The 25,537-nt window shown below is 42.3% G+C and overlaps 1 protein-coding gene across 1 annotated transcript in view; it reads right to left on the bottom strand.

Annotated features, from left to right (window-relative positions):
• Positions 1–22,797, bottom strand: part of ESR2 (estrogen receptor 2) — a 1,269,185-nt gene extending 1,246,388 nt beyond the window's left edge. Inside the window, exon 1 of the mRNA XM_078660316.1 lies at positions 22,585–22,797. The gene's annotated coding sequence lies outside the window, so the exon portion shown is untranslated. The remainder of the gene's footprint in view (positions 1–22,584) is intronic.
• Positions 22,798–25,537: the final 2,740 nt, after the last annotated feature.

Here is a 25,537-nt window from a genome sequence, read left to right as displayed (position 1 = left end):
TTAAATAAATGACCTTGACATCCAAAACCTGGTTCTCTTGAAAAACACAGTATCGATCATATCAGTTCAGGTGGATATGTAATCCCCCGAAGTAAATAACCTGGAAACAAAAGACTGACTTTGAGTCCATGGCTTCATGCCAAGAACCAAGCTAAGGGGCCGATTACGATGGCGGGAGGACAAAGTCCGCCCGCCATGGCAGCTGCAAAAGGGACCGCCCGTCATAGTTATGGTAGTCCCGCCATACGAATCATGATGCGGCAGCCAGTGTGGCGGGCGCATCCTGAATATTTTACATTGCGGTGGGCCGTGCTGCAAGCAGCACCCACCGCAATGTAAAAAACAGCAGGAACCGCCAGCCTTTCTATGGCGGCAATACAGCCATGGAAAGGCTGATCACAGCCTGCATCGTAATATGGATGGCGGTGTCTTCCAGACACCGCCACCATATTAAACCCATTTTCCCATTTTCCGGTCTTTCCGTCCGCCGCAGACCCCCCAGCCATCATAATATGGCGGGGAGTCTTTGCAGTCAGGATGGTGGGCGGATCGCCCCCGCCGGGCCGGCAGTGACCATCGCCAGGCCGCCGGGTTGATCCACCCGCCATCCTAATCGGCCCCTAAGACTTGAAAAGAAAGCAGCCAGAAAATAAACTCATAACATCGGAAGGGAGACCCCACCTCTATCCGGGGTAATTGGAGAAGTTGTATACTGCACCTGGTTTCTTTTAACTCTAAACACATTTCTGCCAGCAAGCTTAGACCTTATTAAAGAAAAGCTTAGGGAAACAAGGAGGGATACGAGAAAATAAATGAGGGAAGAATTATCATTTTAATGAGGTTGCAATGCCCGTTCAAAGCCAGATGTAATTGATTTAATTTATTAAGACCTCGATTGATTGTTGAGAAATTTTACCATAGTTAAACTCGATGATTTCCTCCATTCTTATGGTCAGTTTTTTTGGGTGTTTTTTTGTGTGTTTTATTGGCACTTCAAACATCATACAGTTTGACATTCACAGCATGTAAAGACATATTAGGTAGCAAGTGAGACAGTTATAATTGAAAAATGACTCTACAATAACATAACTTCCGCATTGAGTACACAATGCTCATACTTAAAGTTTTCATGAGGAGCAATTACATTAGGCAGTATCTGTTCGAGTGTGTAAGGGCCAGTCTTGTGCAACAGAAGGCAGTTCAGATATCGGCGTTCGCTTCTCTGGGTTATGGTGTGTGGCGGCCTGCCGCCCTCAGCCAGTTTACAATTGGACCACAAATGTCCTTTGGTCTGGACGCAACAGGCATTAACTCCTAAAAGGCAGTGTTTTGTTCTTGGCAAAACGTAACATCCAGAATCCAATCTTTAAGCTGGGGAGGGTGCGGTCTACCCCATTTCATGGCAATCCTGCATTTTGCTAATAACAGCAACATAGCTAATAATCTGCGAACCCCCAATGGAACATTCTTAACATATCTCAGTAAGCCCATAAGTGCCCAGGGCTCTATGTGTACCATGAGTATCTCACTTATTTTATGAAAGATCTCTTTCCAGTACAATGCTATCTGGGGCAACCCCAGGGCAAATGCAGGAAATTAGCCTGATCTGTGTGACATCTCCAGCACTTCGCATTGGGCCTGATGCCAATAAGGAACAATTGATTCTTAAGGTCAGTTACTCACCCCAGGTATATTGCAGAGTAAACCCACCTCTTATCTTGAGCTAGAGCAGTGACATTTGACAGGACTTGTGTTCTTTTGAGGTTAAGCTTATATCCCGAGACAGAACCGATTTCCCACGTGACCGATTCAACTGCTCTAAAAGCTGTGGCTAGGGTGGGAATAAAAATAGCCACATCATCCACGTCAGCTAAAATGTACAGTTCGAGCTGATGTGTATGCAGAGGGTGAATGGCCTTGGACAATTTGAGAGCTTGTATCTAGGGTTCGATATACAACACAGAAGGTTAAGGTAAGAGGGGGCATCCCTGCTGGGTGCCTCTGGGGATTTTATTTGAGTTTGTGAGGGTGCCAGCACAGAGAACACTAGCCTTCAGACTGACGTATAATTGCCAAACCTAAGATAAGACCCAAGGGCTGAATCCTGAGGCACCCATAACTGCCCGGAGAAATGACCAGAAAACCTGATCATAAGAGTTTTTGGCATCTAACATCATACAAACTGGGTCCCCATCCACCAAAACTACCTTCAGCGAGGTGATGGACGTGTTAATGTGAGAAGTTGTGTCGTGTCTGGTTATAAACCCATGCTGGTTCAAATCGATCAAGCAAGAGATCACCACGGATAGCCTGCTGGACCAAATCCGGGTATAGATTTTAAAGTCAGAATGAATCAGAGATATTGGCCGATAGGAGCCACAGTACGAAGGGCCCAGATAATATTAGTCTCCTCCCAAAATCTTGGGACCTGATTCACAGAGTCAAAAGAATTGAAGGGATCACAGAGGACTGGAGATAAAATCCGTGAGACAGCCACATAAAATTCTAAGGGAATTTGGTCAGGGCCAAAAGCTTTACCATTATGTAGTAAACTGATGGCCATTTCGACTATAGACACCGGTATAAGCTCTTCCAGTCTTGCCCGCTGAGTGTCACTCAGTTTATGATGAGACTACTCACTGACAAATTGATCAGCAGCCTCTTTAGAAGCAAAAAGGGGGGAGGATGTGGCCTAATGGCTAGAGTGGTCAACCTCGAAGCTGGGGAATCAGGTCCGCGCTCAGCGAGGACACTCACAATTCTGTGATTCTGGGCAATACCTGTGCCTCACAAAAATTAATGTGTCCTTCTGTAATGCAACTGGTGTTCGCATAAAGCACTCTGATGCCTGTTACCTTTGATCCGAGTTCGCCCTATATAAAACTTTTTTTTAAATCCTCCCACTAAAGATTTTGATAAAACAGACAAAATTCACTCCTGACATACACTGGATCAGTAACATATTTGCCCTTGTCATTAATGATCTTCTGAATGACATTAACACTTGGTCAATTCCTTAACCTTAAAGGAAGTAGTCAACCCATCTCCTCATTATTTTAGAAGCTTAGCAGCTGCTTAGCCAGAATCCTTTTAATCACCCTGTCCAAAATACTTTTTCTGAGGGAAGCCTGAAGAGTAACAAGCTGCTCAGACAAAAATGCAGCCTTCTGTTCGTCATGGGCCACTAAACTCTGTACCAAACTGTGTTCAATAGAGGTGAGAGCAGAGAGCATTTGAGCCTCCTCTGTGCTGGATACCTTTGCAGATATGCAGCAAACTTCAGTGTGTGCCCTGACAAAAGACAAGCGCATCCCATATGAAAATACTGGCAGCTGAGCCATTGTTAGCCTTTAAGTACTCCCTCATATATGAGTTCATTAAGCGGATATATTCATCTCTGCTCAAAGGTCCACTCTAATGGCCCAAAGATTGATAGGTTCCTTTCACTCAGATAAATAGAGATAAAGAGTTGTGGTCAGATATTCTTCGGGGATCAACTTGACTATTTGATCATGGCAGAAGAGATTGACTAACTAAGAATATATCAATCTGTGAGAAGGATTTATCGGGGACAGAATAAAAAGTTAATTCCAAATTCACTAAATCTAAACATTGCCAAATGTCAATAAGTGTGTAGGAGGCCATATGTTGTTTCAAAGCCTCTCGGCGATGCTGCCTCCCTCCATTGGGGGGATTCAAGTTTGCCTGCCCAGGCACATATAATCTCCTTTGAGGGCATAATGTAATATTAAAATCCAAGCAGATAATCAGAGGCTCAGGCCAAAGATGTAGTTCAGCAAGGATATACTCAAAAATCGTTAGGTCGTCCTTGTTCGGACGGTAGACTGAGCCTAAAGTGAGGTGAATATCCTCCTCCTTCACGATTGGCACTACACGCCATCGCCCATTTAAGTCAGCTCTCTGTCTCAAAATAACCCATGTGTTGTCCCGGGCAAGAAAGGCAACACCCCTCTGGCCGGAGTAAAGCAAGAAGTACTCACAACTCTATAACCCAGCTTGTTAAGCAATGGAATTTGCTCCGGGGAAAGGTGCATCTCCTGAAGACATGCAAATTGTGGTCTCCAAATATGTATTTCTTCCCTATCTTGAATTTTTGGGGTGCCTTGACACCATTGATGTTCCACGGGAGAACATGCAAATGCTGGCCAAGACCCCTATCATAATGATCCATTATCATAACATAGCCTGACAGTGACACTTCCTGCGAGAGTACCAAGACCCTGCAAATGACACCCCTTATACTGTCTCCAAAGGTCAATCAATCTGCTTTTTTAAGTTTTTTAAGTTTTATAACCCAAACCCTTCCCCACTCTCAAACAAGACAACAGCCTACCCATCTATGCTATAACCAAAGTCCCTACCAACCCCAAAACCACCTCTCCTCTCCCACCAGAGGAGCAACCCCACACCCCATATGTCAAAGCACAAAAAGAAGGGCCATCACCCGAAAAACCTAACCAGCTAGTTGCTCAGCTAATCGGTAGGCACAGAGCCCTTCCCCTGCCAAAGTTTTCCACACAATGAAATAAGAGAGAAACATTGATGAACAATTCAAAAAAGAGCCTCAAAGGGACTGAGTACCTCCCACGTGCAGTATTATATTCAAGATTAGAAAACACTACCCCCATATGAAAACAAAACATATGAGACAGAACACTGCCAAAAGAAATAAATGCAACCAACAGGGACGGTATATCATTTCACGGGCCACCACTTACGAACCAGCTCAGGGACCCTATCATAATAAAAATATTGTTGACCATTGTATCATATCTGCAGTGTAGCTGGCTCCATGAGAGAAACAGTTGCCCCCATATTTTGTAGAGCAGGGAAATGCTTCCTCAGCTGCCACTGCCGCACCGCAGTTTGATGACAGCAGTCAGAACATATGAAAAACTCAACCCCACAGGCTCGGATCGCTGACCTGGTTCAGGCCACCTGGTAGATCTCCTCCTGCAGTATGAAGTTAATAATGTAGATAAGGATGGGCTAGGGACGACGGGTGGTGCAGCCCTTATTGGACAGATGGAATGGAAACAATTTACCCTTTTTTATCATACTATTCATATCTCTATCACTTAGAGCCGGGAAGGATTCTTTAAAAAGACAAACAATGTATCCCCCGGGGGTAGTCTCCTTCTGACTTCTCTAGGATTCCCAGAACTCTAAGATTGTACCTTTGAGATCTGTTCTCCAGTTTATCAACCTTGCACAAGAGGCTAGCCAGGTGGGAGTCATGCTGTACGATAGAAGACTATTTTTACCTGTAGATGTTTGGAGTACAGCTTGAGACGCTTCAACCTCGCCAAGACTTGTGTGAATGATGTCCATATTCCTTGACAGCTTTCTCAACACCACCTGGGTCTACTCATGAGTGGATGATTTCAATGTGAGAGAACACTTCCTGTATTCCTCCCTGTGCTGCAGAAGAAGACTGTAAATAGGAGACAATGTGGGAGCAATATTATCTGTTGAAGCGACCTCTTGAGTTCCCACACCGAGAGAAGTAGTTGTATTAGTAGTCACTGGGGAAGCAGAAGTAACGGATGCAAAAGAAAGAGGATTTGTAGGCATGAGTTTAAAACCATTAGGGTCCCAGAGCAGTTCTACCTCAGCAACTGAAAGAGCAGGATTGAGGACACCCTGGTTAAAGGTTGATATACCCAGATCCTCTAGTTGAGTAGATGTGATTTAACCAGTTCATGGCCTTGGCCTACGTCTTTTGGTACCAGACACCAGAGACGTCCTCAACTCTGACCACTGACTACAGACCCCCCCGCAGCATGTATGAGGACTCGGTGGAGCACTGGCTTGTCAATGTAAGACTGACCAGCCTAGTAAGAAAGCAAGAAAAATGCCTCAGGGGGTTTCTGTACAATGACTCGCAGAGGCAAGGCTGGATTGCCAAACTGGCACTTTTCTCCTGCAATGAAATCTGAGGGGTAGCCGTTCAAGAGCCCCTGAGCCAAGTTGGTTGAGAGATTAGTGCTCATGATGGGTCGCCATCACTCTTAATCACCTGGGCACCTGAAGTGTCAGACCCATGGACAAGTGGAAGCTTATCAACCCCCCCATTTTGCGATGCAGGGCGCGCTACAAAATTTGTTTTATTTATTAAATTGTTTACTTACCTTTAATTATCCATACTCTGGTTTTTAGCACCCCCCACCCTGCCCCTCCCCCGCCTCTCCGCCCCACCGAAACTCCCTCCACGGGCTGTGGCTGTCCACACTGACAAAGGGCCTGATTTAGATTTCAGCGGGCGGGTTACTCCGTCACAACTGTGATGGATATTACGTTCCCCTAAATAGAAATTCCATATGATAATATGGGATTTATTTTTGGCGGATGGGATATCTGTCACCGTTGTGATGGAGTACCTGTCCGCTGAAGTCTAAACCAGCACCAAAGTCTTTTTAAAATCACTTCTGGCAGCCATGCCTGATGCACTAATGTGATCACTGCTGGAAATTCTGCATGGGGTGAATACTAATGCACTCTCGTCTGATGTGGTCACTATTACAACACTAAAACTATTAGCAGCACAAGACTATTTTCATTGGCCATATGTAGCTTTTATTACAGAAACAGCTGGAGTCCCTGGCATAAGTACAGAGTCACTGCCCTGAGAATTAGCTATTGTGACGAAAGTTCAGAATTGTTGCAGATGTCTTGTAAATTTAGATTGACATTGCGTTGTAGAATGAAGAGTGTTACTGGGTCGAAATGCAACAAAAAAGCACTTTTGTAAGAGTTAAAAAGAAATTAAAAAATGTAAAAAGCATTAAAGCATTTTTTCAGTGGCAAGTGGCAAGCAAATGTTTTGTGCATGGTCTCAAAACAACACACGATTCTGGTAGTACAAGGTCTGTAAAACTGATCCTAATTTCTCCTTTGACCCACCTGCATATCACTATTTTGACCCTGGAATGTTAATCCATGGGTTACCATCAGAACTGTGACTTGCCTGCATAAGAGGTTACAGTGGAGATAGGAGAATATGCCATCAGAAAGTCTGATGACCAAGCCCAGCTAGAATTGCTCATCAACGTGCAAGGATGTATGACGATACGACGCGTACCGTCACAACGCGTGCTGTTAAAACGCGTTTTTTACAACGCAAGTCGTGACAACGACTTGCGTTGGGGGGGCGCGGATCGAGAATAGTTTAATTTACTATTCTAACACCAGTCCCCGTGGACACTATGGAAGGTGTTGGAATAGTAAATAAACTATTCTTAATCCTGTAGCGCCCTCCAGCGCAATTCGTGGTTACGACTTGCGTTGTAAAGGACGCGTCGTAACAGCACCGCGTTGAAACATCTGCGGTGTAAAGGATGTTTCCCACGTGCAACCCCTCTTACAACTACAATCTAAGAATTAGCTGATTGTCTCTATCGTAGCCAGAATGATCCCAAACGATTGGAAACTGGTGTGTGTCTTTCCACTTTTAAAGAATCTTTCTTTGGACACTGAGGAACTGAGCAACTACCATCCCATTTCTTTTCTAGCTTTCTTGCCTAACATTGCACAGAAGGAGGTAACTGATCAATTGTTCCAAAATGCGGTTCTCAGGTTGCAACTCAAACTTCCGTGTTCTGCTCCAATATCTACTAAGCTAAATGGATGGCTTCCTAATCACTAGTGCCATGTTTCAAAGGCTCTGATTGTGCTTTAAGGCACGACATCAGAACAAACTTATATTTATGTTGAACATATTTACCCTCTACGTTCCCTTTTGCACTCTGCGCTCTGCACAGGCCTCCCCACTGCACATTTCTAAGATTAAAAAACTTCACCAAGGCGGGCGCGCCTTTTCCTATAAAAATGCTTTGATTTGGAATTCTCTTCCTATGACTTTTACGTGAGATGACGTGCTACATACCGTTCAGGAAAACACTTAAATCATGGATTAGCAGATCATCATCTTAACTATTTTCCAACGTCTTTAGTGCCAGGGTGCCTTTAGGCATTGCATACTTTTCATATCCAATAAATAAATACATGTGGGCACCGTGTGGACTTCTAGGAGTGTTCTAGCCATGTGTCATTAATTCCTCCTTTTGCCAGAAGAGTTCTCTTATCCTTTCTGCATCAGCATGAGACTATATAAAGGACATATAATGCACACGTGTGCAGTCTTCAAACACGGCAAACAATTGGTTCTGCACTTCCAGAGAAAATTAATTCAAGGTAGGGATATTTGGAGAATGTCGTTATCTATATCTCACACATGCCAAGTACACACTACTGCGTGTGCAGGTCCAGGCAATTGCCCACTTTGGCGGCCCTGTCCCCACACAGCTAAAAGAAGATGAAAATAGAAACGATGACAGGGAGAGGTGTATTTGTGTGCCCTCACAGTATTACTACACCCTGACAACCCCAGACAAATACCATCTCTGTGACGACCTGTGCGCTATGGTGACTGGTCCCAAGGTGGCGTAGCAAGGCCTTTTGCCACCTCTGGCGGTCCCAGCCTTTGCCGCACCCCGGGGGCCATAAGAGCAGGGGGGACTCGGGGATAGTGCTGGCAATCAATTCTTGCTTTTACAACAATTGACGGACAGAATGCAGAACAATGTCATACATTCACCCCAGTACAGAGATCTGGGCCTCAATCCATAGTTGTTTTGCTTACCATGCCATTCCAGTTTGAACACAGCCATATGCAAATCAGTCTTGACCCTCTGCCCAACGGGAACAGTCTAGCCTGAACTGCCAGGGCGGGTCGTCCCTGGACTGGAAACAAGCATCCTAGGACTGGTTTCGGGGTTTCACCTCTCATCAGCCAGGATAGCTTGACTCCAGTGGCATGGAGAGCACAGGACCCACGTCTGGGATACCCGTCCCACTCGGGGTGACAAATGCATAAAACAATATTTGATGGACAGAATGCAGAACAATGTCATACATTCACCCCAGTACAGAGATCTGGGCCTAAATCCATAGTTTTTTTGCTCACCATGCCATTCCAGTTTGAAACCAGCTATATGCAAATCAGTCTTGACCCTGTGCCCAATGGGAACAGTCCAGCCCGAACTGCCAGCCCGGTTCCTCCCTGGACTGGAAACAAGCATCCTAGGACTGGTTTTGGGGTTTCATCCCTCATCAGCAAGGATAGCTTGACTCCAGTGGCATGGAGAGCTCTGGACCCACATCTGGGCATACCCGTCCCACTCGGGGTGACAAATGCAAAAACAACAATTGATGGACAGAATGCAGAACAATGTCATACATTCACCCCAGTGCAGAGATCTGGGCCTAAATGCCATTCCAGTTTGAACCCAGCCATATGCAAATCAGTCTTGACCCTGTTGCCAATGGGAACAGTCCAGCCCAAACTGCCGCAGGTAACAGAAGGGAGAGAGGCCGTCGCCCCAAAAACTTGTGCCAGCCAGGGCAGACCGCCCCTACATCCCTGCTATCTATGCTACTGCAGTCCCCATAGAGTTTTTACATACTTTTGAGCAAGATTGTCAAAAAGCTAAAAGCGCAGTAATGTTTGGTCCGGTCCGTTTTACAAACTACCCCAGTCTTGTAAATACATGCTCCATTACAGTCAATGTTCAGTGTGTGTGTATGTGTGTGTGCGTGCATGCATGCATGCGTGTGTGTGTGTGTGTGTGTGTATCTTATGTGTGTTTATGTTTGGGTATGATCAGCTGGGATTGTGTGTGAGAGTGTATATGTGTGTGTTTATTTTATGTGTGTGTCTGTATGTGTGAATTGGGCCCAGGAACACAATGTTTTACTCCTGCCTAATGCAATCTATGAGTTGCAGCGTGAATTTATTGTGAGCAAGCCAATTGGGCTAAAATGCCAGATTACAATAATTTGTATAGTGATAACCTGATTCACAAAGGTAAACTTACACTTTTGTGTAAGTTTACATTTGTTTTGGAATTCACAAAACTGCATTTTAATATTAAGTGTACTTTGGCGGAGACTTCGTAGTCGGGACAGAGAACTTCGCACATAAAAAAATAGGCGATGTGGAGTCTCCACACTGGCAAACTTATTACTAAAATACAGCTTAGGACTAGAAAATGGTGTTGCTCGTGACATACCCATTTTTTATCTTTTCAACCTTGTGTCATCTATTCACACTATTGACTTGAAAAAACATAAATAAAGATGATAATAGAAAAATAATTAATGGGACTTAAGGTTTTAGTGGAATAAAGGATAACAGTCCCAAACGGAAACACTGAAACATTTTACAAAAAATAAAAAGACTCAAGTACCTGTGTATAGGGCGAAATAATTTCTCTGAAGTGGCCGCAAAATGGCATGATGGAATCATAAATAGCCTCTATAACACACATTTATAAAATTCTAACTAAAGAATCAAGTGGGAGAAAAGCAGTCTTAAAAGAGTCAAATTAGTACTTCGCACTGCTACTTCGCACTTAGCTGAAGATCAGTATAACATTTCTGTACAAAACAACCAAATAAATACATAGTTAACACCGTAGCTCATCCTTAACACCACTCCTCAGTATGTAACATGTAATATTGGCACACTAATGAACAAAGTTTCACAGTGCGACTTCAAAACGAGAAAAAATGTATTATTAAGGGTGAGTTTAGGTTGAAGGCAACATGAGAACTGCACTACGCTTAAAACTTAGGTGGTCATTTTAAGTTTGGGGAGCAGGTGAATCACCATTAATAGGGGCTTTACCCATGGACCAAACTTGCAGTTCTCCTGCTTCATTTACAAATGTGGGATCTACAAGACTTCCATTAGTTTGAGTCAGGGCTAACCTCCACATGTCCACCAAACTTTTGGTTATCATGCCCTATAATCGGTGGGGTGACTGTCACAGATTTCCCTGCTTGAGATCAACATTCAAGTGATGGTTGCTTGGGGCAGGGAAACCAACTAAAAACCCGGATGTGCAAGGAAAAAAGTCCTCTTTGGGAGTATGCTTTTGAAAAAGAAAAACTGTTGCCTAGAGAGGCTAAAACAACTTGCCGTTTGCTAGCTTGGCACACTCATATGCCTCCATGACAACTAGTGGTTAGGCTTAAGTAAGTGAGATTACTGGCAGGGATTTAATAATTACACCCTTAATCTTCTGGCCATGTTAGAACAGACCATAGACTTCAATGCCCGGTGGGCATGTGGGCCACCCACCAGGCTTTAAATGGGAAAATAAATTGAATTTAAATGGTTGTTAGACCTGAAAATAATGTGCCTTCTGACTGGCAAGGTACACTTATGCATACTGTCAGAAGACACTATAGGGTAGTCTTGGCGGGTGTCGTCCAGGCCAGTCACCATCACTTGGGTTGTACCTTCATTCTTTGCCTCATCGAGTATTCTTACAACTTAATTACCCCCCCCCCCCCCCCCCTCGTCTTGCACTATTCTTCGGCCTTGCACAGCTATGAAAGCTGATGTTGCAGTGACAAGGGTTCATGGGGCTGTCAGTCTTGGAATTTGTGCTCCTAGAGATGATGTGAACTCGAACATTTGGGTAACAAAAAAGGACAGGTAAAACAATGCCCTGAGGTGGGTCTCCAGCAGCCATCTTAGATCCCTCAGACTCTCATAGACTTATGGCTTCCTGCTGGACAGTGTACCAAAATAAAAGAGGGCACAGGACCACAAGAAAAACAGTCAGTGTGGTTCTTGGTCAGAATCAGCAGCATTGGAGGATGTGCCAGTACAGATAGGTGGACCTTCTGAAAACAAAACACTATGTCAAGAAGAAGGCTGCCAGGTGCGCAAATCTTCCATTTTTAACAAGAAGACAATTTTAGAGTTTGAAAAGGTACTACTTGAGTAAAGATGTATGTGCCTGGAATGAAACTTGTTGAGCTCCTTCAAAAGGAAACTTTGGTCAATTTTCTACAAGAACTAGTTAAAGAAAGAGAATCTGGAGGAATGTAACAGTGTTACTATTTTTGACTTCAATTAGAGCCTGGACATTCTTACTCAAAGAAATCAAGAAGTTTGTGACATTTAAGTTGATGAATTTAATGTTGTAGGAAATCATTAAACGTAATAGCAGTTTTGTCCTTAGAAGTCTGACATAAGACAACCAAGGGTCTACGACCTGAGTATGGACTTGAAGCAAAGAAAAGGAATCCTAAAGTGTGTTTAACAATAAGAAGAGATAGTCTGCTCTGGCAAACTGACCACCTTAGATAAGGATCAGTCAGAAACACCAATGATCCTGCCCTTCTCTGTACCTATGACATATTAGACCAATGGACCATCCTCTAATTCTTGCAGGATACTTTCAAATGCATAAAAACCAGAGAAAATCATCAAAATCTGGCTACCTGTGGTGGAAGGCACAGACATGCAAATGAACATGTTCTTGTAGATCCTCCCTTTATTCATCCCAATCTAATGAGTGAAACAAACTGCCTCACTCTTCACACGTATTTGCACTTCTGTAATGTGCATGGGCTCAACAAAAACTAATCCAACAACTTCAAACCATATTAACAGAATTTGTGATTCCTTAGAAACTCCTCCACTATATGCCAGTGATTTTTAACAAACAATCATAGCACTGTGGCCATGCACAAAGTTTTCCTGGGCAACAGTTTAGGTAATCCACAAAAAATTTCCCCTGCACTGGGTTAAATGGTCAAGGCCAGGTTCTGCCATAATAAACATTGAGGCAGATATTTCAAGGTAATGGGCCAGCAGCTTTCTTATACTATTTATTTATGAGCACCCTTCTAACCAGAAATGACAATTGTGCTCTGCAATTATATGAAAATCAACAAGCCACAGAGGCATATTTTCATCGACCATCCTCAATACGAACCAAGTCTTACCTCCCAAAAACTGACTACCTTCCCCATCTGAGCACTACAACATCCTCAGATGGACTCATACTGCAATAGCCCACCCCTTGAAGGCACTGCAACTTGTCTACTTTGTCAAAATAAAACAAAGCCCTGATGTCTGGGAAATAGAATACACTGGCTTGCAGCTCTCCCAAAGTACTTGGAGAGCCTACACACACCAAGCTGTGATCACAAGTAAAAATGATTAATTGAATGCACGGCAATAAGATGGTGAGCTCCAAAACATTCCAGTCCATAGTCAAGTCAAGTCATAAAATTTATATAGCGCACTACATACCCAGAGGGTTTCAAGGCGCTTAGGAAGGGGAGGAGGATTATTTGTCAAATATCCACGTTAAGAATCAAATCTTTGGTTTACTGAGACAAGCTCCTGGGGTACTCTATATGAACCTTACAATTATTGTCAATTTTTCTCCACATGAATTTGCTATTTTCCATTTGCTACATACCAGCAATCGTACTGGCTATTATTAGCACCAGATTCACATGTAATGTATGTACTCTGTGTTCACAAATAAAATGAGTTTCTGGCAAATTATGAATTAAAATATGAATTAGTAAAGTTAAAAATTGCTAAGTCAATAACACCCAAACAACCTAATGTACATTCCAAATATCTGCCATTTAAGTGTCAGGATGACTTCTGGAGCTTGTGTGCTCTTTTTTCTAAATTATAGTCAGCCACGGTCCGTGCAGGTAACAGTGGTGGGGCGGTGGGGTCGTGTTAGGGGGGAGTCCGAGGGACGATGCCGAGGTCAAATTAAATAAATATGTATTTTCCCTCAGCATCGTCCCTCTGAATGCCCCCTTACAAGGCACTACCGCCCCACCGCTGTTACCTGCATGGACCGCAGCTCATTATAGTATAAGATATAAATTACTACTGTGACAATGTGATGAGAATAATGGAATCTATATGCAGGGGTTGTATTGTGGCTTGTGGTGTTTTCTTTCACAACTTAGGTGTGACTTTCCAGAAAACAGACACATTCACTGAAAAATTATTTGTGACTCTGACTTAGTAATTCCATGACTGTGCTCATTGTAGTAAGGACAATCATTGATAAGGGCATCAATCAGCCCTAGAAACATCATGGAATCAAGACAAATAAATGTTTGCATGAAGAATATGTGATTTTAGTACTCTAGAAAAATACAGGGCTGGGTGGCTGCTATTGAATTGAATAGTAGGCTTCTAAACTAATGACTAACCATTTTTGGGATATTTTGATGGTTTACAATCTTTTGCTGGACCAGCACCAGATTTCACCTGTGCAAAAGCAATCAGTTGCCCAGCGCATATTCATCTTATTTCAAAGTCATTACCCTTGCTCGGGCGGAATAAACCCAAAAAGTAATGGCAGGAAGTTGGATAGGGATAAGGCAGTAATTGCAAATTTGTATACAATGTTATGTATTTTAAATGTCGCCCTTCGGATGGACATAAAACCTCATAATGGAGTTCAGACACATTAATTGCTATAACAGACTTGAGAACTGTAATATATATCCAGTTTCGAAATTTTAATGGGCAATAGATATGTTTACCTTCTTCAGTCTGAAACTGGCAAAACTATTCAAAAGCTTTTTATCTTCAAAGGTATCCGTATTGGTTCTTGAATGCAAACAAACACAGCCAGGGTTGGACTTTGACCAACAGGTGTAAAACAAGGGGAAGTGTAACTTCTTTGAACAATAGAAAGGAAGCAACTTCCAATAAAACTCTAACAAAATTCTGAAGCAAGAGCACTGTTCTCTGACAACAGCCCTGTTTATTGGAAGATGCCAAAAAATAACTAGACAAAATCTCAAAACACCAATGGTGGCATATTTTGTTAACATCCAAAAAACACAGAAAATTTACAAAATAATGATGGGAGAAAGAAACCCTGTTTTGTAATGCATGAAATAGCCTAGTAGAAGGAGCAATGTTATATCTGCTCACTGGCGCTACACAACAAGTTATTTGCGCTGCACTGGATGTACTAATCCAGAGAAGTTATAGGGTTCTCCCAAAATGAGGCACAGACTTCCCACCTCATTAATAATCATGAGGTGAGATTAGCGGTGTAACTCCTTGCAAATTGTTACACATGCATAGATTGGACAATGGATCTACTTCTCTTCAATTGCCAGTGAGACATTCCCATCAGCGGCGGCCGGCTCAGGTAAGCGTGGTGAGGTGAGCCGGGGCGGGGTGGGAGAGGGGGAAGCCAACAAATGACATAATAGGTATAAGTAAATAAATAAATAATACCTATTCTGTTGTCTGCCGACTTCCCCCTCACTGCCGTGCCATTCCCCACCACCCCACCGCACTTACCTCAGCCGGCAACCGCTGATTCCCATAAGAAATCAGGAAATTGCTTTGCTTAAGGGACATTGAGTTTAGAATGCAATGGTCCATTGGATGGCCACTCTCCCCGCGAAGCCGAAAGCTGTCCTCCTTAAAGTGGAAGCTGCTCTTAGAGGACAGCTTCCACTTTGCAAATATTTATTAAGCGCCAGAAGCAAAGATTATTTAGCTTCAAATACATCTAAAATCTTATTTACTAAATCAAATTCCCAAGTTCACATCATCTTGAATTGCACACTAACAATTTCGCCCACCCTACCCTTAACACTACTACTCATGGCTTCAACCTAACTCCATTTTAAGCATATGGATACTTTAGATAGGTACAAAAATATAAACTTTAGAAACAGTTATGGCCCTATGCATCAAACTAAGAACCGGTCGCAAACTGGCAGATCCTCAAAATCTGCCCCTTTGCAACCAGTATTTTTGCATTTGGGATGCATCACCCCAAAGGCAAAAATCCGAAATTAAGATTGCATTTAGGGAATCGCAAATTGGGATTCCTTCAATGCAGTGCTAGAAGCAATTTGAAATAGCGATTTCGCGATCAAGGGTCGCAAATTACTGACAAATAAAAAAGGTCAGTAATTTGCAAAAACTTTGAAAAATGCACTAAAGGGCATTTTTCAAAGTTACATGTTACACCCACACATGCCCTTCAGGCATGTGTGTGCACAACATGGGTGCACATTACAATGTCAGGGGTGCAACTGGGTTTCCTTTTGACACCCTTGAAATTGCATGCGCAATTTGCGAGTACCTAATGGGTACTCGCAAATTAAGCATGCAATTCCCAATCATTCCTATGGGCTGTAGGCCTATATGAATGAATGGAAAGCCATTCCTTAATTGCGACTCGCAGTTCGCGACTCGCAATTAAGGAATTTGTAGGAATCGCTAATTTTTTACAGATTCCTACATGCATGGGCTTTCGCAATTTCTTATTAGCGAATCATTATTTTTCACTAATAAGGAATCTCAAATGGCATTTTTGACGCATGTGCAAGCAAGTCTACAATATAGATATTATACTTAGGAAACTTTTGGATTTCTACAGTTGCCTATGGCACGACATCAAAAGGCATGAACAGTTATTTTTAACAATCAAATATCAAAGTGTCAAGTTGTGCCCCTTGTGTATTAAAAAGAAAAAGCAGTACCATCAAGTGAATATTAAAGGGTCACAATGCCCATTATCAACCAGACAGTCTCTCCATGGAGATCCATCCTTCCTGCGTTACCACATTCATTATTTATTAATTTTATAGTTCAACCTCTTTGTATGGAATGTTTAGTCATCTTATAAGTGCCTGCATCTTACACCACCAAAATGGTCTCTCGGTTGTAAGACAATTTACAATATAGAAAATAGTACCTTACAGAATCCAATGCATCAACAAACATACAATATGTACTCACAATGTTACACTACACAAAAATATAACAAAAGAATATACAGTGTAAACAAAAATACATAATGGAAGAGAGAAAACATTTCAAATGTTTGTCCGTATTATAAGAAGAACACAGTGAAGTACATGCTTACTCGTTTTCTACTTTGAAAAATACCTTGTGTACCTATCTTTTTTTTTGTTTGAAACTGTATATTTTTGGGTTTGGTCAAGTTGTGTATGTTGTTTATTTCATTATTTTTTCCCTGAACCATTGTGGTTTTATTATTGACAAAATCAATAAGGCTTGTGAGGTTTCTACCGAAGAAGTGTTGGTGGAGAGTGACGAGCATCAGGAGACTAAAACGTAATGTTCTGAAAGCTAGGATAACAACAGGTGTAGTACAGAGACAGAGATCCTAAGTTAGGATAGGGTGGATAGCAGATTTGATACAAAGTATCAATTGCTGAACATAGATTGAGAAGTATAAGAACAGAAGAAAGGGTATTGTGGTAGGTAGAGGTTATGAATTTGGACATGTGGGGGGCAGGTTCTGTAGATTGCAATGCAAGGAATCATGGCTGAAGGGAGCCATGAAGCTTCTGAGCAGTGTGAAAGGATTTGAGATGATTTAAACTAATTGTTACAGTATGTTTAAAAATAATTGGAGCAGTACAACAAGGGTTACTGTCGGTGATGCTGAAGGATTTACAGCATTTTTTGTTTAGTAGAATCAAGACTTCTGCAGCCTTGAAGCATGGAGGGCAGTTGCCTGTATGGAGAAGGTGATTGAAGATAGAGGTCAGAGGTGATAGTACATGAGAGAAAAGTGTCAGTAATGTAACTATTTAGGGACTGAAGGAGTCAGATGTTGCCCATGGTGAGATTATAGATCTCAGTAGCTGTACATCAGTGGGAGATCTGTGAGATAGTGTAGTTAGCATAGCATAATGGGTGGGAAGAGTGGAAGAGATACATGGGGTGGACTTGACCGCACTGTTCCAAGATGACTCTGAGATGTTTGAGGAGTATAACACATAGTAACATAACTATGAGCTGGGACTATTAATTTTATGGGCAAGCCATTGAGCAGGGGGATATAGTGAGGATATGAGGTTCTGTTACTCAGGGGATCTAGCTTTTGAGAGGGTAGAAGTGGTGGTACGGTAATTAAGACACGTTTGTTGAGAAGTTCCCTGGCAGATATGTTCTTCTACTTATGAAGGAGAGCAGTCATGTTTATTTTTAAAGCTCTGATATTGAGTGTGTTCCCACGCTCTGGCTGATGGGCTAATGTATAAAAAGTGACAGTGTGAGTTACATGTTCATCCCAATATGTCGGTAGGTAGGAGACAGTATGTGTAGTTCAGTATGCGTGTGAAGTCTTTGTGAATTTAATTTAGGAATGATGGCAAGGCACCTGGGAAATAGTGCCTGTGTTTAATGGCTGAAGTCTTCAGTGAGGGGTTCCTGTCATAGGAATGGAAATCACGTTTTTATGACGGTACCTTCTCTTTGGAAGAGAAGGGTAAATGTTGAGTGGGAAATAAGTGAATGTCTAACAAATAGGGATCAGATCAAGTGCCATTCCAAGTGAGTGTGAAGGGGAGGAGTAATTTTTTGGGAAGAGATGAATATGGTTTGGTGATTTTTGTGGATTAATGTTTAGGGGAACAAGCATGTTGAGAGGTGTAGCGAGGGATAGTGATTTTAGAACCACGTCAGAGAACGTTGCGAGATTTTCTGGAAGGCAGTAAATGTCCACAATAAGGATGAAGAAAAGAACAAAGACAGTCATTAAGTTTCAAAAGATCAAGGAGACGAGGTTCGTTTAGCTGTGGGTGTGGTAGAAAATGATTTAATACTTCACCTTTTTGATTGTTGCATGGTGTGTGGGAAAACATGCACATTCTGTGTGAAGGGAACATGCAAATTCTGTGTGACAGGAAGCCAGAGTTATAGTATCTTTGGGATTGATTTATACCTTGTGATGGCTTAAATTGTAGTGGGACCTTTTCAGAGGCAAATTGATCCTCAAAGTAGGTAGTCAAAAGAAAGAGGGCATTAGTTAGAATTGTGGCCCATATACTCACTTGTATGTTTCTTGTTAGTCAAAGTGTCTAAATCAAGTGGGTGAATAATGGTTTGCCTGAACTTTAATATGACAGAGCTAGGGTTAGAGTTGAATGACATAGAGTACTCATCGGTGAGGTGTGTTGTTGTGGGTATGGGGTGCTGTGAATGCTCAATACTTCATAACACAATAGGTGTATTGGGAGGATGGAGATAGTAATCATTTTGAATATGATGTCTGCCTGTTGTGCAAAATAAACTTAATGAAGTAAGTGAATATTTAGGGTTTGGAGAGGTTGCACTGCACCGCTAGTGAGTATGGGTGGAGATGAACCCTTTGCTCAGAGTGACAGCAAGAATATTGAATAATGACATGTTTTCATTCATTGATTGACAGATGCAATATATTATGACAGAACATAAATCAAACATTTTTTCACCTGAATAATTACTGCCACTGTTCTTTCAATTGTGACTGCGGCTATGTGTAGTGTAGGCAGATGAATGCCTTTTAATGCCTTCTAGTAATGGCTTACAGTCAAACTGAATTAAATCATCACTTTTGAGTGCTGCAGTCTGTAGAATCATGCACTGCTGCCACATGATTGTAATTCACTCAAGAAGTGCTCAGTGACATTGACAGAAAGCAACTCCCAGAAATCAATTGAAATCCATAAATAACCAAGAGCTTTCCATAATGCTGCTCACGTGCAGAGGCTGCGTACACTCATTCGGTGCATGCGACAATTAGGACACCGTAAATCCCAGCAGATGCCCAGTCAAAACATTGCCATACAGGACATATAGGTTTCTTTCTGCAAGGATAATGTGGACTCGGTACCGGCTTTAGCGTTGGTGGCGCCCAGCGAGACAATCTTTGTTGGTGCCCCCCCTGACGTCCTTCTTTATATGTTCCTTCACTATCACCCTCCAACAGTGCCTGCCATCTCTCTTTAGCCCTTCTCACTTGTTATGTACTTTACAGTCCTATTAGACCATGCATACACAGTGACAATAAATCATACAAGTGTTTCAATCAATGTCTAGGAAATGTTACTTGAAACAATGAGGGTAAAAAGGCATAGGAGTCATACTATTCGCACTTGCAGGCATTGTATGATAAGAGTACTTCATCTGGAGAAACAAATAGGCAGATTTACTAAGTTTTCATGCAGTGCAGTAACCAAAGGTGCTGGAGCGTGTGTACAAGAGAGAGTCCAACAGCACCATATCTACTAAGATATGGCACTATTGCCCTCACCCTTTTCACTATAATAGTAAAGACTGCTTTATACCAAAGCACACAACCTTCCCCATAGTGCAATGGTGTGTGTGTGTGATGTTAACCGTAGGTTTTGTACTGGAACAGTATCTTTCCAACACACAATTCTATGTTTGACAAAGTTTAACACTTTACCAATGTGTATGCCTGCTGTACACTGAGGCACACATGTAAAGTTGGAAAGGTGTGGAGACAATAAATATTTTCTCTAACTTTACACCTGCCTGTAGGAGTAGATAGGGCTTAGTGTCAACATCCATGGGGGGCTGCATAGAAATGTGCATGTACCACCCATGGTACACCTCCTTGCCGCAAAGTAATGCTTTACTTTAAGGCTACTTTCCAATAAGATTCAGGACTTGCACTGGAAAGTAAATCACAAAGCAACCTTGTGTGCCAAGTTTGTGTCACCAGACACAAAGTGTAAGCAGATCTGCCTCATAAACTCGGGATTTGAAATGTAGCACAGTGATTGGAGTGTCTGCACTAATAACAATGTATTACTAGTAAAAAAAAAAAACTTTTTAGCACCCTTAGATTAAAGAAATATTGAGGAAAAACCAACAAGGTTCTAAACCTATTCCCTGCCATTTGCATGGGGTGCTCTGAAGCCAGTTCATAGCTCAATAGCTACATTAGAAGGACTGTAAATTAAGAACTACAAGCAACAAAAAAATCTCTGTGACAAAAGCAATGAGCCACTGAGCTCCCTACATAAAATGCAAATTAGCTATGTGGATTTTACAGGCTGTGCTTTGTAGCAGGATTATATAAACTCTCTCTGCCACTTTATCATGAGCCTGTCACTAGACAAATCACAGATCTGTCCATCAAGTGCATTAACCACCAGAGCTATCATGCCAATGTCAGTTTCCCAGAAAAATGCTAGGTCCCCAAAGATCTCTGCAGGCTGCTTTTATCCTGCCTCAGCCTAACATGCGGTGCCCTATCAAGCCTGGCACCCGGTGTGGCGGCACTAGTACCACTGCCTTAAAGTCAGCCCTGTGTGGACTACCTCGTTTTCTTTTCCAAAATGGACAATGTCCACCAACCTTGAGTGCAAGGTATAATGTATTTCCATAAAAATAATATATCTGAAAATACTAATATTATCAGAGTGTACATTGCAAAGAGGAAACTGCCCATTCGTGTTAGGGGAAAAAAGCACAATATTCAAAATAAGTCTGAGCAGATGTACAACATTAATGTGCAAACTTTATCCTGTTGTATCAGATCTTATTACGCCAATAGACTGTTTGTATGGTCACTGCTGAACTATAGTTAGTGAGAACTACCCCCTTTATGTTGTGAATGGGCAGCACAATGCTCTATCTACAGGAACAGCAGGCATTAAGAAGCAGGAAATGTGATCTACCGAGGACCCTGTTGACCTCAGATCTTCTGTAAACTACATACTGTGATCCTTGGCAGATCTTGTTATCTGCTTGTGGCTCTTTTCTAATTGTTGCTAATAGTAGAAGAACGTATACACACTACGGGCCGGGTTCTCAATGAATGGCTCATGAGAATGCGCGAGTTACTCAAGTTGCGCTCTTGGCTTACTCCTAGAATGAAGGAGTTCTACGAGCAGTGCTTTAAATGGGCCGGCACTGTCTGGTACGGAGTACCAGCACTTTTTTATTTTGAGAGGAAGAGTACCGGCACTTTTCAAGAGTGACTAATACTTTTAATTGGAGAGCGCCGGCACTTCTCAGAAACATGCAGGTTCTCTGGTACAAAGTACCTGCACTTCTATTTTTCCATTTTCAAGCACTGACTACGAGAGTGAGTCACAGCAAAATCCATAGGAATCGGGACCTACGTGACAAGAGGACTCCACCTGCAGACCCTCCGGCAGCAGGAGCCCAGCACTATCCCACAAAACAAACGTGCCCTCTGTAAAAGACAGCATGCATTTTATATTATCTCAGTGCCTTAGAAACTCATTTCAATGTTTAAGTGCCTGGTTTTATGTGCATATTTACCTGTCTTAAAATCGAGAACACGCTGTTCCTGATCACGCTCGCTGCGCGTGCTTACACCAGCTGAGCAGGTGCCAAGCAACACGGACAACAATGGAAGTAGCAGACATCTCGGCCAGCGCGTTTTCTCTATCGAAAAACTACTGTACCCTGCGACCTTCCACACCACAGCCACGTTGCTAGTTTCTGAACGTAGAAACTAGAGCGCATTGTCTGTCAGTTCTAAAAACGCCCTTTTTTTTATTATTCTCATATTGTCTGTAATTTCTCGGTAGCGTCCACCGTTCGGATAACCACGTGCCGGTGGGTGAATGAATGAGTGCTTGAACACAACATACAGCTTGGCTTTTTACCCCAGAGTCTTTAAAAAGGCATTATTTTTGTCAAATACGTGATCTCTCACAATCTTTAAACGTTGAGTGCGTTTTGACTGAAAATAGTCACAAAAGAACAGTTGTGGCTGAACGGCGAGACGACGAGAGAACACGATACGAAACAACACAGCATGTTGCTACAGTATGTTTTGCATGACAGGGCAGAGCTGTCTGTAATACAGAAAGAAATACGTCTCACTTGTTCTCTATTTTATGCAGGTCATTCATATTATTTCCAAACACAATCAAAATGTTTTTACCTACCTTGTCGTGCTGAGTCGAGGAGCGCTGATGTTGCAGGAGTGGCATGGGGGTCGTGTTTCGTAGGACGGCTTTAGACTGGCAATTGAATAAATACAGCTTTACGTCGCCTGGAGAAGAGCTTTCCAAGAACCCCTTTTTTTTCTCTTTAATCTCTCAAGTTTACTCGGCAATAGTGGCTGCAGCTGCCGAGAATCACTTGTGGATGGAGACTGAGCAGCGCATTGCTATTAAAGTGACTTCGTCGCCGCGACACCACCTTGTGGAGAATAGAGGTCTCTGCACCAATTGTTTGAGAGGCTTTTCCAACAAACATTGGCAATGCTGACAGGTTTGTCTTTTGAAGGAAAGTTCCTTCTCAGTCAATCGTGGGTTAAGGCTTTCAGTATATAATTATCCATTCTCTCTGTCACTTATATTGGCAACTATGCTCCCATTCATCCACCCACTGACTCATTCTTGCATTCATCCATTTACGGAACTATAAAGAACTCACACAGAAACTCAACAACATATGCAAGATAAATTAAATGAATAAAAGTAGAAAAAGAAATCAAGTTGCCAGTTGAAGATTGGGAGCATATGTTTGCAATAACATACAAAATTAAATACAGCAGCGACTGGCTGTCTTGCAAGGCATTGGGTATAGTGTTTTATTGTCTTGCAGTTCCAGCAGTGCCACCACATTTATCGTTTGTCATCTTGGAATGGTAAAATAGTGAAACTAGGGACAAAATCCATTCCATGATGGTGGCCTATTATTGAGGCTGTGGCGTGGTGGAATGCACTGCAGATGAAATAAACAGCAAGAAAGCAGCCTGTAAATGCTGTCTGGGGAGCCATCGTGCCATTGACGCGGACAGCACATCGTTGCTGTTTCCAGCCCTCCTTCTCAAAATTGAGCAGGCTCTACTTAGAGACCAGAAGTCCTGATCCCCGGGAGCTCCCAACTACCTGGATAATACGGGAGATTTAACCCCCTCCAACCGAAGTTTATTTACCCCCCTGCTGAACTAAGGACTGGGTCTAAAAAGCGGCAATTATCCGGCGGCTATGGCGCCGTTTCCCTTGGCTGCAACAAGTGCCCACATTTAATTTGGGCCATTATTACTTTTCCCTGGCAAATGTATTGATTTGGTCCTGATGATGATCCAGAGAATTAATGAGCAATGGGATCGAAACGTCGACACTTGTAAATAGCACCACAGTTTTCCATTGTGCCTAACTTTTGTGGTTTCTATTTCTGGTTAAACTCGCTGCATAATATAATACATGCGAGTGACCACAGCTCAAAGTTTTGCCTGTATTTATGTTTATTTGTTTTGTTTGATCAATCTTTATTGTTCTCCACACTTCATTCCCAATATAGGGTACAGGCTTGTGCCCTATCATAGAAACCGCTGTTTCAGAAATTGTTGACTATATTCTTAACTATTGTTGAATAAAACTCCAAGTCCGGCTGGACAGTGGATTCATATAGTAACCTATTGTGGCCTATATTGTATTTTCGTTTTTCATTCTTCAGTCTGCTAAGGACCATTGTTCCCCTTAATAGTCTGGGGAGCAGTAGCATGCTGTAAAAATAAAGAAAAGAGGAGCAGGAAGAAATTAGAGGAAAACAATGTAAAACTAAAAGACTTATCCACCAGGTCTGGCACAGTAGCACATTAATTTTCAAGTGGATATGTAGATGATCAGCAGAATGCTGCCACTCATAGAGCAATAGAGCCGTTGACTTTATCGCCTATTGAATTACTGTGTTTTTAGGACCTGCTTTCTTACCTCTTTCACCAGTAGGTAGTGACAGTTAGGACCTAGGTTACATAGGAAAAGCATTTTTTGACTTGCTAATAACTTTGGCGTAGTTTGACCAATCTTCATGAAATGTTCCAAAAAAAGTGTCAAAGTAGATTCTGTGTGTCATGGAAAGTTTGGGGGTGATTCGTGCAGTTTGGACTGAGAAATAGGGGCACGAAATAAGGTTACATTTGTTATGTTAATTCTCATAGGAACGCCTTTTCAAACCTACAGCCCGAGCCACTGGACGGAATTACACCAAATTTTGTAGGAAGGTAGATGTTGTTACGCAGATTGTGCTTTTTGTTATTTAGTGCAAATTAGTTCAGTAGTTTTTGAGGAAATTAAAGCCAAACTATATAGTGACATCACTGGCCCGGTATATTTCATGGCGGTTTCGCGATGGTCGCGGATATGTCTTGGTGATGTCGGGGTAAATTGTGAATGCTGTGATTGTCTGGACGCAACCTGAACAGGTACTTGTGGCTGCCACTTTATTGATCGGGAACTGTTCCTAGTGGCTTAAAATATCTGTGAAAGATAACATAAGGGGTCAGGGTGGATGTACTCTGACCTCATGTTTGAGAATGGGGGTGTTAGTGACACAAGTTATGTGTCCAAAAGGGATTTTTTTATTCACCCAGGGTATTCTAGATGACGCCATGACCACCAATGTGGCCACCCATGTACCGTCGCTGGGACATTGTTGCGAATATTGTTGGAAATATAAAAATATATATATACTTATACATACCCGCCAGTCACAGACTCAAGTACGCACTCACAAACTCACTCAGATACTTATACACTTATTCACATACCCACTCATACACTTATACATTCAGTCACATACCCTGTCAGATACTCATGCACCCATTCACATGCCCATTCAGGTACTCATCCACCAACTTATAGACTCACTTGGAGAGTGATGCACCTATGTATAGACCTACTCAGAGATTCACACACCTACTTAGAGACCCACTCATCCACTTATGTGCATAGTCGCAAACCTACTTAAAAACTCTTACACCCACTCACAGACCCACGCAGAAACTCATGCATCAACTTACTCACCCATTTAGACAATCATGTTTCCACTCACATGCCCAGTCAGACAGTCATATAAATATTTACAAATGCAGAAAGGCACTCGTGC

Source organism: Lissotriton helveticus, chromosome 9 (genome assembly GCF_964261635.1).
Source record: "Lissotriton helveticus chromosome 9, aLisHel1.1, whole genome shotgun sequence".
Classification (NCBI taxonomy): Eukaryota; Metazoa; Chordata; class Amphibia; order Caudata; family Salamandridae; genus Lissotriton; species Lissotriton helveticus.
The sequence above is the reverse complement of the archived record's forward strand: the minus strand, read 5'-3'. Positions and strand labels throughout refer to the sequence as shown.